General features: G+C 36.7%; 1 long non-coding RNA gene across 1 annotated transcript in view; it reads left to right on the forward strand.

Annotated features, from left to right (window-relative positions):
• Window positions 1-229: 229 nt before the first annotated feature.
• Window positions 230-16,748, forward strand: part of LOC144293763 (uncharacterized) — an 89,560-nt gene continuing 73,041 nt past the window's right edge. Inside the window, exon 1 of the long non-coding RNA XR_013361022.1 lies at window positions 230-584. This is a non-coding gene — a long non-coding RNA (uncharacterized LOC144293763). The remainder of the gene's footprint in view (window positions 585-16,748) is intronic.

Genomic DNA, 16,748 nt, shown 5'->3' on the forward strand with positions numbered 1-16,748 from the left:
AATTTTTTAAAAAGTTGCATTTGTCACATAAAAAAAAAACATTTCTCACTTAACTCATTTTAATCCTCTTATTTTTTTCTGCAAATTTGGTAGGGTTGATATAATTATGACTTTTACATGAATGAAGGTCAGTGAGAATATTATAGGGTCATCAATCACAGAGCTGGAGCCATCACTATGTCTGATCTGGTGGCCTTTGAATTACTATAATGCAGGCTGAGCACTTAGAGACAGTCTGGGACCACCTACAGTCTTACATTCAAGCCCATTGCTTGCTTGAGGAGAAATTGTGCAGGTTTGTCCCAGGGCATTGGTTTTCCCTTTCATATCATGTATAGCTCCATGGTGATGCTTCCTGCTCCTGTTTCTTTCACTTCCTCTTCATCAAGCCTCCTTTCAGATATAGTTCATTCACATTTACATTAAGCTCTCTAAAATTGTAGTTACTGGATGCATACAAAACTCTGAGGTGCCATATACGGCAGGGAAAATAAATGTTGCTGTGCTTTATTACAAAGAACAAGGAGCAAAGACAAGGGCATGGGATAAATAAGGATATATACATATCGGCTATTCTCCTGCAGGTAAGCAGTACTTTATTGTGTATTATGGTAAAGGTTAAGAATGCAAGCTTTAAAGCAAGAGAGACTGATCCGGGTGATTGTATCATTACAGATCAAGAGGGCTTACCTGGAGGGGATAAGGGCAAACTATTAAATGAAACTCTGGATCAGGATTTAAGTTTATCTCTTGTTTCCTTTAATGTCTTACAAAGGCAATGTGCCAGACACTGATGTTGGCGATGTAAAGATTTTTAAATAAACTTGCTTGAGTTGATTTTATTTCCTTTCTCCTCTATTGGGACTTTTTGTATCTGCGATGTTAATTAAGGGCAACATTTTAAATTCTTGGTTCTCCTGACCTAATGCTTTTGCTTTCTATGGCAGATATGATCCAATTTGCTGCATTTCTTTTTTTTTTAATCATATTCTTCAGGTATTTTAACCTGTGATTTTATATTCCCCAGGGATATACCTACTTCTACTTTTTATTGGAAAGGGACTAAGAGCCCTATTCTCTGAATTTAAGCAGAGGGAGGAGAGCCCAGGGCCCCACAGAGCACTAGACAGCATTCCTGTTTACCGATTCTCCTCTCATCAGGTTCTCAGTCCTAGAAATATTATACCCTATTTGCCACTTAACAAGCCCTATTGGGGAGAAGGATTGGAGGTTGAATAACAAGTGTGGAAGGGCATCAACTCCTCTTCCATGAGTACATTGAGCTACTCTGATACTTGTCTATGGACTCCAGTACCATGAGCTGGCCAGGCTGTTGCCATATTTCAACGTAGAGGTGCAAGTGATGATGGCTGTCTCAAGGCAATGTGGAGTAAAAGCAAACGTTGCTTTAAAGAAGAATCGATCCAGTCTATCCAGCTCTTCTTAGAAATTCAAGGCAAACTTCCATTGCTTTAGAGATCTTTATTTTATTTTCTTCAGAGAGAGCTAACAGTGTTTTTGGCAGCAGTGCCTTGAGCCTTGATACCTTCCTGAGATACATGAGCTCTTCAAAGACTTGCCCCAAGCCATGTCAGTGGGGAAAGATTCACTGTGATAGCTTCAGAACCTAAAATCAATGTAATCCTCCTAAGAAAAATTATTTATAACCAGAGATTACTCACAGAATTCCAAAATTATGAACTTTTTGGAAAGGAATCAAAGACACAGTGCCTCTGACCTGCCATTCTCAGGATGAGGAAACTGAGCTTAGAAAGATTACTTCAGTAATTTCTTAGTAGAACTAGAATTATAATCCAACTCTTGACTTTTTGGTCAAGAATTTTCCCCATAAAATCTGTTCTAAAATGTAACTTCCTCATGAAACTAACTGTGATAAATATTTTTAAAATGAAAAAGTTGTTTATGACCAAGAAAAATTCCATACAAAAACATAATCATTTCTCCCTCTTTTCTCTAAGAAGACACAGGATAATCTCACGCTTTTCTAAAGCATAATATAATTTGATGGTATGAATAGATATGCAAATGCTAATACCAAATAACCTAATACCAACCCTCAATAAGGGAATGTTTTTCAGAAAAAGAATACTCTTATTCAATTTTTAATATTTGTATGATTTCTCTTCTTCATTCTAGTAAAAAGTATTTGTTATGACAAGAAAAAAACAGACAACTAGGTACATTTTGAAAGTTGTCTTCTGGGTCCACACATGATTCCAATTCTTGCAGGGAGCAGATGGTTATACTCAAAGAGGTAATGAATTCACAAAGGGACTAATTGCAGTGCTAAGGTCAAGGTGAAAGGAACTAAAAAGTAGAGATGCTGAAGCACCCAAACCCAGCAAGAGCAAAAAGTCATTACCTCTGCTTTGCCTGATGTGACAAAAGGAGGGAGATGCCAGAACTTGACAAGAACCAAGAGCTGGAACCACAGCAACAAGGCCACTCAATAGGATCTGAGGTGACTGGGCAGGAGGACATAGCCACTGCCAAGGCCTAGCAGGGAGTAAAGGCAAGAGTACATACTCTAACCATCCTTTCCTTTCAAATACTAACTTCCTGCCAGTACCTTCAACTGGCTGAAACCAACCAGAATCCAGAGAAAGGAGGTGGAGTGAAGCAGTCTGTAAAGGCCACCCACACCTCCTGGGCATGGAGCAGGGAGGAGAAAAGACTTAGACCAGCAAACAAAATCATTAATAGTCACTGTTGTCAATGCTGTGTTTTCACACAGCTGAATATAACTCTAACTGATATCTCCTAACATAGTGGGACAAACATCATGCTAAAGGTATGATCAAATTGCTTAGGGGGCAAAGGAAGTAGTGATTAACCCTGCCAACGTGAGGTGGAGAATATTTTAGTATTATAAAAACTGGATCCTGAAAGGAGAAAAAATAACTTGAGCAGAGAGACAATCAGGGCACTATTAATGAGTAGTTTAGTTTTCCCTGAACATATAATTAGTGGAGTAAAGAGGTGTTTAGGAAGTAGGGAAGTTGCAGGCTATTTGGCCAAAGGGTATGTTAAGATCAGATTTCTAAGGGTTTTGGATCAATTCTGTGAATAATAAGGGGAATGAAGAGGAGGACAGAGAGACTAGACAGTAAGAAATATTGTGATAACCTGAGATATAGTGAGCATGACTTCTGCAAATGAAATATTCTGATATCTTGAAGAAATTATGTAGAATTAAATTCATTTCATTTGTTCTTGTATTTATGAAGATGTAATATAGTCTCCATTACATGGCAGGCACTTAGATAATTCTGGTTGGAACAGGGGTGAATCTGGATTCTGTGATATGTACATATAATTTGGGAAACAATGTTTAAGAAAAAGAATAAAGTTATGAAAAAAATAGATACACTGTTTTAGAAGAGCTCACATAATTAAGTGGAAGCCTAGGCCTCATTAACTTCACGGTAAATCTGCTTCTGGCCTGGAATAGATAAACGGCTGAAGTCATATGTATAGACAAATAAATAACCATAAAAGTAAATTTTATAATAGAGGAAAATACTGTGTAAGCAAGAGAGAAGCAAGTTACTTTTTCTCATTGTTGGAGTACTGAGGGAGCAGTAAGCAAATGGTAGGTTTTTCAGTAGTTCACTGATTCCCCAAATATTTATGAATGTGTATGTATAGCACAAGAAATTAGGCTAGAAAATCTAGAGGGAAAAGCTATAGTCAGTGCCTTCTAGGTAGCACATTATAATGGAGAAACAAAGAACTCTAAGTTACATGCTATGGTCAATACATATAATGGTGCTTGGAGGATACAGATATTAATTATCTACTTTCTCTTGGTTCTCTATCAAGAGAATGCAAATAATGAGCTATCAAGTGGGAGATGTGAGTGAGAGCTTTATCACCAGGGATCTTAAGTAGGAGATGAGCTATCAAATGGGAGATATAAGCCAGAGCTCTATCATCAGGGGACTGATGTGATCACAGTGGAGGATGGACTGATGATAGTGCAAGCAGGAAAGCTACTGAAGAAAAAGAATTGTGGAGTAAGACGGGAAAGAAAATAGTAAAGGGACTATGACATGGGCAATGCATGCTGAGGGAGGGAACATTTTAGTGGACAGAATCAACAGAACTTGATCCTGGAAGAGAGAAAAGGAGAAATACCTAGTTTTTGGATTTACTGGGTATCTGATGATGCCTTTTGCCAAAGTTCAGAATATAGAAACAAGGTCATGTTGTGGAAATGTTAATGACTTGAGATATACGTGTTGCATCTAATCTTCCTGTGAGAAATGAAAGTGAAGATCACCAGTAGGCATTTGAACATACAAATCGAGAGCTCATGGGTGAGGTCTAGTTTTAAGATCAAAATCTCCATAATGGATATACAATGGCAGTCGTAGCTATGAGCATGAGGAGAATCAAAAGTAAAAGTTGGATTAAATTCATCTATAAATAAGAGGAAAAAAAAAAAACACCGAGTAGCACTGACTTAAACATGATAATATTTACTTATTTTTCACATTAAAGTTCAGAAGCATTCATTCCAGGTCTTGGATAACAGCACTCATCTACAAAATCCCCAGCAGTCTAGTGTTTCAATTTATCTGGCTCTGTCACAAAATTTCCCCACTGTTTAGTAACATAAACCACACATTTATTATGCTAGGTTGTGGGGTGAGGCATTTGGATAGTTCATAGGGGGATGATGTGTGTATGCTCTAGGGTTGAGACAGAAGATTCAAAGTCTGCGGGGATGGAGGCGGTGGGGGAGCGGGGAACCTGCATTCTTCCAAAACCTTATTTAGTCCTAAGACTGGTGGTTGTACCTCTCCATGCTGCTCCTTCACATGTGCTTCCTCATAGCATGGCAGCTGAGCCCCATAGGTAAATGTCCCATGTGGGAAAAAGACCCAGTTAGCTGAATATCCTTTTATGACCTCATCACAGAGGTCTTGCAGTGTCACTTCTACCACTTTGTGTTCCTTGAGACGAGTACAGTCTTATCCAGGTTCCAGTGGAAAGGAAATTTCTCTGCCTCTTTACGGGGAGTGTCAGCAGTAACAGGCACAGGTTCTAGAACAGTGTTTGAGATCTGAAATATTGCTGTGGCCATTTTTGGAAAAAAACAGTCTGCCACAATCTAGATTCTTCCAATTTATTCATTTGCTATATCTATAGTGTGACTCTTAGCCTCATGCAAATGTCCCTCTCCAGTATATCCATCAGGATATAGGAAGGATTTATCTAGGGTCCTCCCAAGGAAATTCTTAAAAGCTGATACAGAAAACATCCATCTGTGTCCCCCTGGCCAGAAGATAGTCAGGTCTTCACATCTAGTTGCAAGAAAAGCAGGGAAATGTATTTTTCTGGGTGACTGTTTTCCAAGGTTAAAAATTAAAACACGGGAGAAGTATCAATTAGCAATCTCTACTATGAGAGAGTAAAACTGATAACTGTATGAAATTTGCTTTGTTTCTATATAGAATTTCAAACAAAATTGCTATACCTCCATAGATAGTTACATTGAAGAATAGGTCTGGTTGCTGTTTTGGTAAGAAATCAATTCTTTTACAGACACATAGTTTCTATTGCAATGTCTAAACTCATGAAAATTATGATTTCATCATTTTAAAACAAATTATTCTTCAAACAGTGTCAATTTTACTGTCTGCTAACTTGACTTGCCCTGCTTCAGAAGGCTGCTTACTTGGTTTGTTTGACATTGAGTCAAATCAGTATTACAGTGAGGATTGTTGACAGCTGCATAGGTCAATTTTGAAAGATCAATTTGAAATGAATGGATTGAAGACAGAAGTTTACTGTCAAATACTTTTTGCTCAGGCTTGGCAATGCCATCATTGATTCTGATCAGGGCAAAAAGCACTATGCTCTTCCTCCGCATAAAAACATTTAAAGTGCAGTTTTCTGAACACTGGGAAAAAGGTATAATGTAATGGAATAATAAAACAGATTTCCACTTCTATAGCTCTAAAAATGACAGGGAAAATAACAGTGACTCTGTTTTCACCTATATCCTATCATTTAACTTGTATCCCTTGGATCCCTATTCCTTCCATTCATTAGTGTGCAGAGTGCAGAAATAAAGTTATACATTTAGAAACGGTTTCATTTCTCACAACCTTTAATATTCCAATGAATATAATAAATCTCTGCTAAGAGATACACTCTGCAATATTTTTTAAATATATTTGTTCATAGAAATTCTTTCTCACAAAGTATCTGGAAAGAAGTCAACATTCCTAGATCCTGCTGCCTTCAGAAACAGACAGCTAGTCCCCTATCCTTGCCTCTCTCTATTTATAATTCCCATCATTTCCAGTTATACTCAGATCCATAGCAGCATCACTCATACATATATGACTACATTAAAGAGTAGGTGCTAGCTAAGTGTAGGGAATTTTCAGCCTCTATCAAGGAGCTCAAGAAGTAGTACAGGGAGACACCTGGGAATACATAACTACATAGAATGAAAAAAAGTTTGATGATAGAGAACGGTGCAGGGAACTATGAGATCACAGAGAAGGCACCTTGCCTCAAGCAGGACCATGGAGTGGGGCGAGGAAAAGACAGCAAAGGCTTCTTGGAGATCATGCTTGATTTGAGTTTTAGATCAGTATGAACTTAATGATTGGGGGAGGAGAGGTGGTTGTTTATACAGAATTAGGAGCAAGAATCATGGAGTTGCAAAACTTCACACGGAACACACAATGAAAAGGAACAGAAACCAAGGCTGGGGTGGTGGAGCAGAGGACCGCGTGTATAAGTGAAAGAAGGCAGGACTTCATCCTGTTGTGTGCGATGAATAGGCTCCATAGTGATGAGGTTTGGAAGTGGAGTTTGATTTTCCCTTTTAAGGATCATTCCAGTCTCAATGTAGAAGATAAATATAATTCTGTACATTTTTGGCTAGTTACCCAGCAAAATAATTTGCTAAAGGATATTAATTCATAGAAACATTGAGATGTCTGGAGAAACAGGCTTGAGATTAAATTAACCAGAGAAATACTCAGAACTGCATCATAAACTAGGCTGGTGTCCAAGGCTCTCCTGATGATGTTTATCAACCTGACTCTGTACAAGAATACCCTGATATTGAAATCTGTGCCATTGCTTCTGCCACCACCCCTGACATCATAACAGATGTGTGTCTGAGGGGTGGGATCTAGATCACATGTCGGAGTACTGGCTGCATTGGAGACTAGGAAATAATGACCTTTGGGTTCTATCTTTTGAAGGGAGAACTTGCAATGTGAGAGCCTATCAAAATGTAAAAAGAAAATTATTCACAAGATGGAGGCAGGCAAGCATGAAAAGTATTTACTGCAAATGGGAGATACTACAAAAAATAAGAAAAGCCATCATCTAGACAAAAATAGTTGGCTAGAACTAGCACGGCGGGAGTCTATACAATGCAGATGGTGAGGAAGGGGAGAGATCAAGAAGTAGTTAGGGTATAGGGACACCTGGGTGGCTCAGCAGTTGAGCTTCTGCCTTCGGCTCAGGACGTGATCCTGGAGTCTGGGGATCGAGTCCCACATCAGGCTCCCTGCATAGAGCCTGCTTCTCCCTCTGCCTGTGTCTCTGCTTCTCTCTGCGTGTCTCTCATGAATAAATTAAAAAATAAAAAAAGAAGTAGTTAGGATATAAAATAGCTAGTAGGTTATAATTGATACATGTTGGAATATAAGTCTGACTTTTGATTTTAAAATGCCAAATGATAGTAGGCCTATCACCAAAATGAGGGACAGGGATGAATATGGGCTGTTTGAGGGATAATGAAGAAGAAAGAGAATAAATACAGTGCTAGTTTTTAGAATATGATGTCTTATTTTGAATATGATAAGCTTGGGTTCTCCTTTAACATCTACTAGAAAATGTCTTTAAAAAGTGATTTATAAGTCTGGGAGTCTAGAGCATTCAAGGATAAGAGAATAGATAAAAAAGCATGACCATTCGGGAGAAAGTTAAAACTCTAAAAATGAATGTGTAAGCCTAGTGACTGTGAATCAACCTGTAATAATCAAAACTATCATAAATAGGAAATCTACAGGTCCTGATTTATATATATATACAATATATAATCTATATATATATAGACATGGTTTGCCCAGCCACCAGTTCAGATAGACATGTAGGTTCATAGCCTCCAGGGTGTTGTATGAGGTTCCTGTTTTCATTGTAACAAATTGCCACAAACTTTGTGGTTTCAAACAACACAAATTTATTTTCTTACTCATGTTAATTCATTTTCTTCTGGAGATCAGAAGTTCAAAATAAGCCTCACTAGACCAAAAGCAAGGTATTCTCATGCTGTGATTTTTCTGGAGGCTCTAGGAAGGAACTGGTTCCTTGAGTTTTCCAGTTTTGGGAAGCTGCTGCTTTTTTGGACACCTACCCCTTCCACCATCTTCAAAGCCAGCAAAGTAGCATCTTCAAATCTCTCCACGCTAACTCTTCGGCCTCCTTCTACCACTTATAAAGACGAACAGGATTACATTCCATCGCCTGGATAATCCATGATAATCTCCTTACTTTAAAGTCAGCTGACGAATATCTTTAATTCCATCTGGAGTCTTAATTCCCTCTTGCCAGAGTCACATAACTCATTCACAGTTTCCAGGAACTGGGACATGAACATCTTTGGGGGCTTGGAGGCAGTATTCTGCCCAAGAAGTAGGGCAACAGGTTTTAATCATTAGCTAATATCCCACTCCATTTTGTTCTCCAAGACCTTCCATCTCTTCTGTACCCATGTGCTTGCACTGAATCTCTCTCTGTGTGAATGATCTTAGAAGGGTTTCCTCACTGAGGATTGACTGAAATAAAGGACTGAGCTCTGGGTTTATCTCAGCAACATAAAAACCTTCCAGGTAGAGGAAGCCATCAGGACAAAGTCCCTGAGGCCTGAGAAGATGGTGTGTGTTCAAAGACATACATGAGGGCCACTGTAGCTGAAGCACAGAGAGGGGAATGAGTGGTGGGAGAGGGAGGCAGGTTGCAGAAGAAAGCCCAGGCAGGGACCGGGACTGATTGTGAATGAAACAGGAAGCCATTGGGAGGTTTTGAGCACATGAGTGACTTTCTTTGACTTAGAATTTTAAAAGGATCACTCAGATCATGTGGAGAATAAACTGCATCTGTGGGGTTTTTTTTAAACATCAAGATTCCTCCATGCACATGTTAATAGCATAGTTACAACATTGTATTATATGTAACTGCACTCACTCTGACCTCAACAGCTTTTTCAGTTCTTGTTAGCATCAAAATCCTTTAAATATTTTATATGTTTTGATTTTTTTAAGTGTTCTTCTAGCCATTGAGCTTTATTCAAATTGAAGGCACAATATGCTTCATGCCTATCGTGTTCCTTTTTTCCCCTTGAATGTGCAGTTAAGTTGTGTGCTAAAAAAACACCAAGTTATCATTTCTATAAAAGACATTTTCCTCTCTACAAACTTAAACAAAAAGAGAAAATAATACACAAAATAAACGTAAGTAAGCCCTCAAGAGAGGGAGTGATTAGCATCTAAGCTTCTTAAGGGTTGAAATTTCTTTCTTAGTCCTCTATCATATAAAATGAGAATGATAAATTCAGTTTGAACAGAAAAGTTTCACATATTTTTTAAACGTGTCTTTGCTGGCATATCTTATTTGTGACATAGTTTCTGTCACCGAAATTTTAGAATGGTGATTTTTTTTTTCTTCCAGAAACATTGCTCATGTTGTCAGTAAAACTCCATTACGTCCCGAATCAAGAAAAAGTTAAAAAATTCAGATTTACCTTAGGATCAAAAAAGAAATGAACGCTCATCTGCAATTAAATTTATTAGAGAATTAGATTTTATCTCTCTTCATCATCTGTTACTCTATTTTACTTACAGCAATTGGATAGGAATTCAATTAAATAACATTCTGTGATTTTTGTCTTCCTAATGAGGCTGTTGTGAAAATTTCGTAGTTTTCACACTGTATTTCAAAGTGAAAATTAAAGTTAAATAGGAATGATCAGTCATTTTCAAATGATGATATTGATGCAACCATCAATAGATACCAAAGTGTTTAAAAGGTAATAAGGGCATTGCAAATGTTATGCATTGTTAGTATTAATTTTATAACAGTATTTAACATATATATTAATATATATTTGCCATTCTATATTAAGAATGAATTCCAACGAGTTACTAATAGATTTCCCCAAAAGACACACAAGTCAGGAAAAGGTAAATACGGTAGATCCCCTCATTCATAGCGGGGCAAACAATTAAAAATAGTTCTCCCAAAACAGGGGAAAAAACTTGCCTCTAGAAATCACTTTGCTGACATGTTATGTCCTAACAGTTTATGGCCTTCTCTTAAAAATTAAGTGTAAATTCAACTATTGGATTTGAACTACAATAATTATTTGAATTGCATCACATTAACATACTTCTTAAACATAGATTTTGTGTGTTATTAATTGAAAACTAAGCAATATCAATATTCAGCATTGTGTAAAGGATACAATATGAAAGACGATGTGAAAGTGAAGATATTTAAAATTCTTTGTCACAAAGTATATTACATTATGTGGTTCATTTTCCTCATTTGCAAAGTGGAGATAATAGTAGTACTTATCTTTTACTTTTTTAAAGATTTTATTAATTTATTCATGACAGACACAGAGAGAGAGAGAGAGGCAGAGACATAGGCCGAGGGAGAAGCAGGCTCCATGCAGGGAGCCCGATGTGGGACTCGATCCCAGGTATCCAGGATCACACCCTGAGCCAAAGGCAGATGCTTAACCACTGAGCCACCCAGGTGTTCCACTTTTAAGTTATTTTAAATATAACTGAATAAAGAGCCATAGAGGCAAAGGATATTGAAATAAAAAATTACAAGAAGACTATTTAACATACCTTTGATTCCCAACAACATTTCAATATATATTTATTTATTTACATATATGATAGATCATAAAAATCGCTGTCAGTTTCTACTCAGTGTGGAAAATCATAATTTCCAACCCTAATGATTTATCTCATTTGCATTACATTGATTAAAAGTTATCTTTTAAAATTATCTTTAAAAAAGATGTTCCCTTTCATTATTTTATTTTTATTTATTTATTTTTTTTAAGATTTAATTTATTTATTCATGAGAGACACAGAGAGAGAGAGAGGCAGAGACATAGGCAGAGGGAGAAGCAGGCTCCCTAGAGGAGCCTGATGCAGGACTCAATCCCAAAACCCCAGGATTAGGCCTTGAGCCAAAGGCAGACACTTAACCACTGAACCACCCAGATGTCCCCCTTTCATTATTTTAGGAACCAGTGGTATATAATTCGGTCAATCATTACTTCATGGTTAAAATATTTTCTTTTTTTCCTTTCTTAGCTATCATCATTATTATTATTTTTACTTCTTTATTTTTTTTAATAAATTTTTTAACCAAGAGTTTTAAGCCTGGGCAACCTAAACAATTAGATCTTAAGTGACCAAACAAAATTGAAAGTCTCTTTAATTGCTTTTAGAACACATCAAAGTTTTCATAGAAAAACTATCAAACAACAAACTTTCCTAACAGAAAGAGGAACATCAATTTCATTAATTTAGTGCAAGGTCACATTAAGACTTTCTAGGAAATGAGTGTTTTAAGGTATATTTTAAAGCATAATTGAAGTAATACCATGAAAATGAAAGCATTTGATGGGGCATCTGAGTAGCTCAGCCTGTTAAGCATTTGCCGTCCGCTCAGGTCATGCTCTAGGGGTCCTGGGATTGAGCCCCACATTGGGCTTCCTGCCCTGTGGGGAACCTGCTTCTCCCTCTGCCTGCTGCTCCCCCTGCTTGTGTTCTCTATCTTCTCAAATGAATAAATAAAATATTAAAAAGAGAGCGCGAGAGAACAAATTTGAATAAAATTAAGTTATATTTTGGGAGTTTTAGAAGATAAATTGTCAACTCTTTATAGAAGTATTCCTGTTAGTTGTTGTACCTAAAAACATTTCTGCTTAATGTTCCTTTAATGTCTGTTGCAGACAGAGAGCATGGTGTACCTGGTAACTGAGTCAGCATAATGTAGGACAGTGCTTCGTCTAAGGCAAGAAGGCCCCTTTTGTAAACCTTAGAGAATTCTGTCCTAATAAGAAAAGGAATTCCTGGAGTCAAGGGAATGTGCCTATTCTGAGGCTTGAGCTCCTCCTCCTAAGCCATAGTCCAGGGATCCAAAGTGTTAGGTTTTGCTGTTCAGATAGCTCCAAGCCTTCACACAAAGCCCATAGTTCTCTCTCCCATTAGTCGTTGATAGTGAGGATGGATCGTTGTCAACACAGTGGCAGGCATACTCCTAAACCCGAGACAGTCAATGGGCAGCTCTTTTTTTTTGGGGGGGGGGGGGGAGGTGTGGGGCAGCTCTTTATTGGTGGAGATCCATGTGTGTGTGTGTAGAATTGGAAAATGCAGCATGGGATGTCAAAATGCTACTTATGAAGGCCTCAGAATGCTAACTGGAGACGGATGAGTCTATGGATTCTAAACTTGAATTTCATCTGTCAGCCTCATCTCATCTGGAGAAACTTAAAAGAACAATGCAGATAGAGGTGACTGTTAGGGGTGGTCTACTGATAAAGGAGAATACTGGCAGGAAAATGGAAATTTGGGGCCTAGTCTTTTCATTTTCAGGGTCAGACCTGGTGTGGCGCACAACCAAAATTGAACTTTTATGTTCATTTCTTAAAATGAGAGTGCTCTTCCATTGCCCCAGGATAAATTTAGTCTCAGGGAAGTCTCATAGTTCAATGATGTACTTTTCTATATAAATTTTTACAATGCAAAATATATAGCCTCCATCTGATAATTAATTTTATTTCTTGAACATCTTACTCAATCCATTAATCTTCACACTTCTCTCTGCCCTTCCATATTAAGTAATAAAGTGATGATATTTCTGTGATTCGATTATTTTAGATGAATTAGTTCCTGTAATGTTTATAACTTGTTTGAAAATATTTTATCATATACAGTGTTGTATTATGTGGGGGCTATTTTGGTTAAAATATAATCCCATACAGCTAGCATGCTGATGAGGAATGTGTCGTCTATGAATAGCCATCTAGCATCATTTCATAGAGGTTGCATATCAGAGATGGCTACTCTGAGGGTTTTTTAACTGAATTTAAGCAACAATCTACAGTTATAAAATTACAATTATAAAAGTGAATGTCAGAAATGGATTTTTCCTGGTGCAAATAATGTTCTATTAACCAGCATAATAGATATTTCAGATAAGCTCTCTTGTAGAAATTTAAATGTAGCTTAAATGTGTGCAATGGCTAAAATATTTTGAAATGCTTCCCACAAGCAGAATATAAAGTCCAGTGAGGCAGGGTAGCCCTTGGGAAGGGCACTAGATGAGTGATTCTTAAAATGTCCTGTGTCCAGCCACTGGTTTAGTTGTATTCATGCTGCCAACTCTAGTAGCTATAAAATCCTGCTGAACTCTGAAAAGCTGAGGGTCTGCCTTAGTTGAAGCTTTTAAGATGTGTTTAGGACACTAGAAGGACAGAATTACCTTTGCAAGATGACCGAATGAACTGTTTGAACTGCTTTGTGCTTGCCTGCTAATAAACACATGATTAATAAATGTCTGTAGGGGTGACAGAGAATTCCTTTGGAGACTCACTTTTATTATAAACTCTCAACCTCTAGTTGAGAAGTTTGTGGGAGAGCAGCTAATTTCCACTCACCTCAAACTTTTTGGAGACTACAACGTATTACTCGGCCAGCTCTGAAACACTGAAACATTCAGCATTCAACTGTTATTCCTTCAGATGAAGCAAAATGAGAAACAATGAGAAAGGATCTATAGCAGAGAGAAAGCTTCACTGGATTTGAGAATAGGACTTTGACAGTGTTGGAGGGCATGATTTAAAAAAGAATTCCCTAAAGATTTATCTGACCATGAGAACAGCAAGTTCCTCTTGAGCACCCATTTCCAAAGGAGTTTTGAATTTCAAACCCTGCCACCCACCACTTAAGCTGTCTCAAGTAATTCAAGTTTCCCTCAACTTCTGGGTTCCACAGAGATCATAATCCAGAAACAGGACTTATGTGAACTGGCCAAGAGCTTTGCCCCATGAGGAGATCAAATACATAGTGTCAGGAACAGGTACACTGGGAATTCACGTTCTGGCCTAAGGGTGTTTCTACTTGCTCTTTCTATGCAAAGCACACATCTACTTCTTTCAAGAAGCCAGAGAGTGAGATTTGCCTGTGACCCCAGCCCCCTGCTTTATATGGTTTATCAGGCTCTCTTCCCTGTCTTTTGGGGTATGTAAGGTCCCCCTACCCATGTCCCCAGGATTTAAAGTCCTAGCAACCCTGACTTTTGAGAGGAAGTCTCAGTACCTAATTGATTTATAACTCAAACCCTTCTCCCTCACACACACCATACAATGTATCCCGTTCCTTTCTGTTCCTTTTTGTTATGCTGTATAGAATCACCCTAGCCGCTGTCATCTTCCTAAGATTCTATATCAAAATCTGAGGATGTTATAAATCATTGCCTTTATTCCTAAATCTCACTCTTTAGAAGCATATCATTTGCTGCAAACTTTACTGATAGATTTCTGTGATAGAGTTTTATTAAATACATTGATCAATGTTATTAAAAAGGAGTTTACAGTTCATTTGAATTTAATTGGGAAATAAAGAATTAATGATGATCTATTCATTTGTGGTAAAATGTGTTGGGTTATTTTGTCAGGAGATCCATTTAGGTTTTACTCCCCATTGACCAAAAACACCTTGCTTCAAAAAATGCATAGGAAGTATTTTTCTAAACCTTTTTATAAAAGAACAAAGTTCAAGCACTTTACCACAAATAAGATTGTAAATACAAAACTCTAATAATTAAGAGAATTATTGAATCCTGAGAGAATTGGTGAAAGGATAAAAAAGAAAACAGGCCAATAGACTTAATAGAATTGAGAAATAGATCCATCCATATATGGTCATTATCATTTTATGACAGTCAACATGCAGTGAAGGGAAGAAGATAATACTTTAATCATGCTAGGTCAGTTGGATACTTACAAAAATCAATTTTAGGTGGACTGTCAAGCCAAATATAAAAAGTAAATTAATAACTTATAAGACTGTGTCGGAAAATATTTTTTTCTGTAGTTGTGGTAGCAAATATTTCTTGACCAATAGATAAGAGTTGTTAGAATCAAAGGGAAAACATAATAAGTGGGGCAACACTAAATTCAAACTTTCTGTTATTTAAAGATATACTCTTAGAAAAATTCAACTACTTAGTAGCAAAACATATAATATATACATATAATTAGATTTTTTTAGAAAAGGAGAAAAGTAGAAAATGAGCAAAAAAAGTAAACAACACAAGAGAAAAAACTCATTTGGCAAGAATACACATATAAAAAATGTTTAACTGTTTTCGCCTTTAGGGCAATACAAATTAAAGTTTTCATAAGACACTACTTTATACCAACAAAAATAGTGAAAATGAAGGAAATGGAGCAAATGGAACTATCATGCACTGATGGTGAATATAACTGGTGAAAATATTTTGGGAAACCATTTAGCAATATCTACTAAAATTAATTATATGCATACCTATGATCCAGCAATTCCAATTGGTGATAGTCAACAGAATTGAGGATAAATATACCCACCGAAGACACGCATTCTGTACATAGAACTGTAAAATCAGTCAATAACTGGACACAATATAAATGCTGTCCAGCAGAAAAATAAATAACTTGTAGTATTTATAAAATGGAGTAATCTACCACAATGAAAATATTAAATAAATACAGTGTCTATTCCACATGAAAAAAAAAACACCAAACCAAGCCGTCCTGAGAAGACTAAGAAAGGCATATAGAGGACACACACATATATACACAGAAGTATATCATACTAATAAAAACAAAAGAAAGTTTAAAAAATCCTGAAGTCAGCATGAGTAAAAACACACATTATCTATAGAAAAAGAAATTAAAGCAGATGCCTCATTAGAAACAATGCTTGCTGCGAGACAATGAAGCAATATGTTCAAAGACTGGAAAGAACAAGACGGTTAAACCAGAATTCTGTTCCTTTCAAATACGAAGGAAAAATAAGGGCTTTCCAGACAAATAAAAACTATAAATTTGTCAGCACCTTTGTTCATAAGAAATGTTAGAGAAAACTCTTCAAGCAGAAATAATATGATACATAGCTTCTATTGCTTTCATATCCTTATACTTCCCAGATCTTTCCTGATAGTCAAGTTAATCGATGACTTCAAATAATAAGTGTTCCTTAACTGAATAAAAAAACTGTAAATTTTATCTAATCAGGAATAATGCTTTGCATAAGGCACACACTTTCATAATACAGTAAAATAGTAATTTGTTATCTTACTGGACTATTCATTTATCAGTCCTTGACAGTAAATATTTTTTGAGTATTTGTTACATAAGGCATGGTACTAGATGACTCCTTCATGTGTTTAGAATGTATTTATTCATGTATTTAGTGACTAAGTTTTGATGCCAATAATATCCCAGGTCGTTTACTAGCCAAAATGTGAGATATATATTACTATTATGGCATTATTCTTGTCCACATGGATTAGACTCTGGTTGGGAGATGATAGATAGATAGATAGATAGATAGATAGATAGATAGATAGACCAATCAGCATATTTCAAGTTGTTCTATCCAAGTGTATAGTCATCAAGCTTT

Source organism: Canis aureus, chromosome 22, assembly GCF_053574225.1.
Source record: "Canis aureus isolate CA01 chromosome 22, VMU_Caureus_v.1.0, whole genome shotgun sequence".
Classification (NCBI taxonomy): Eukaryota; Metazoa; Chordata; class Mammalia; order Carnivora; family Canidae; genus Canis; species Canis aureus.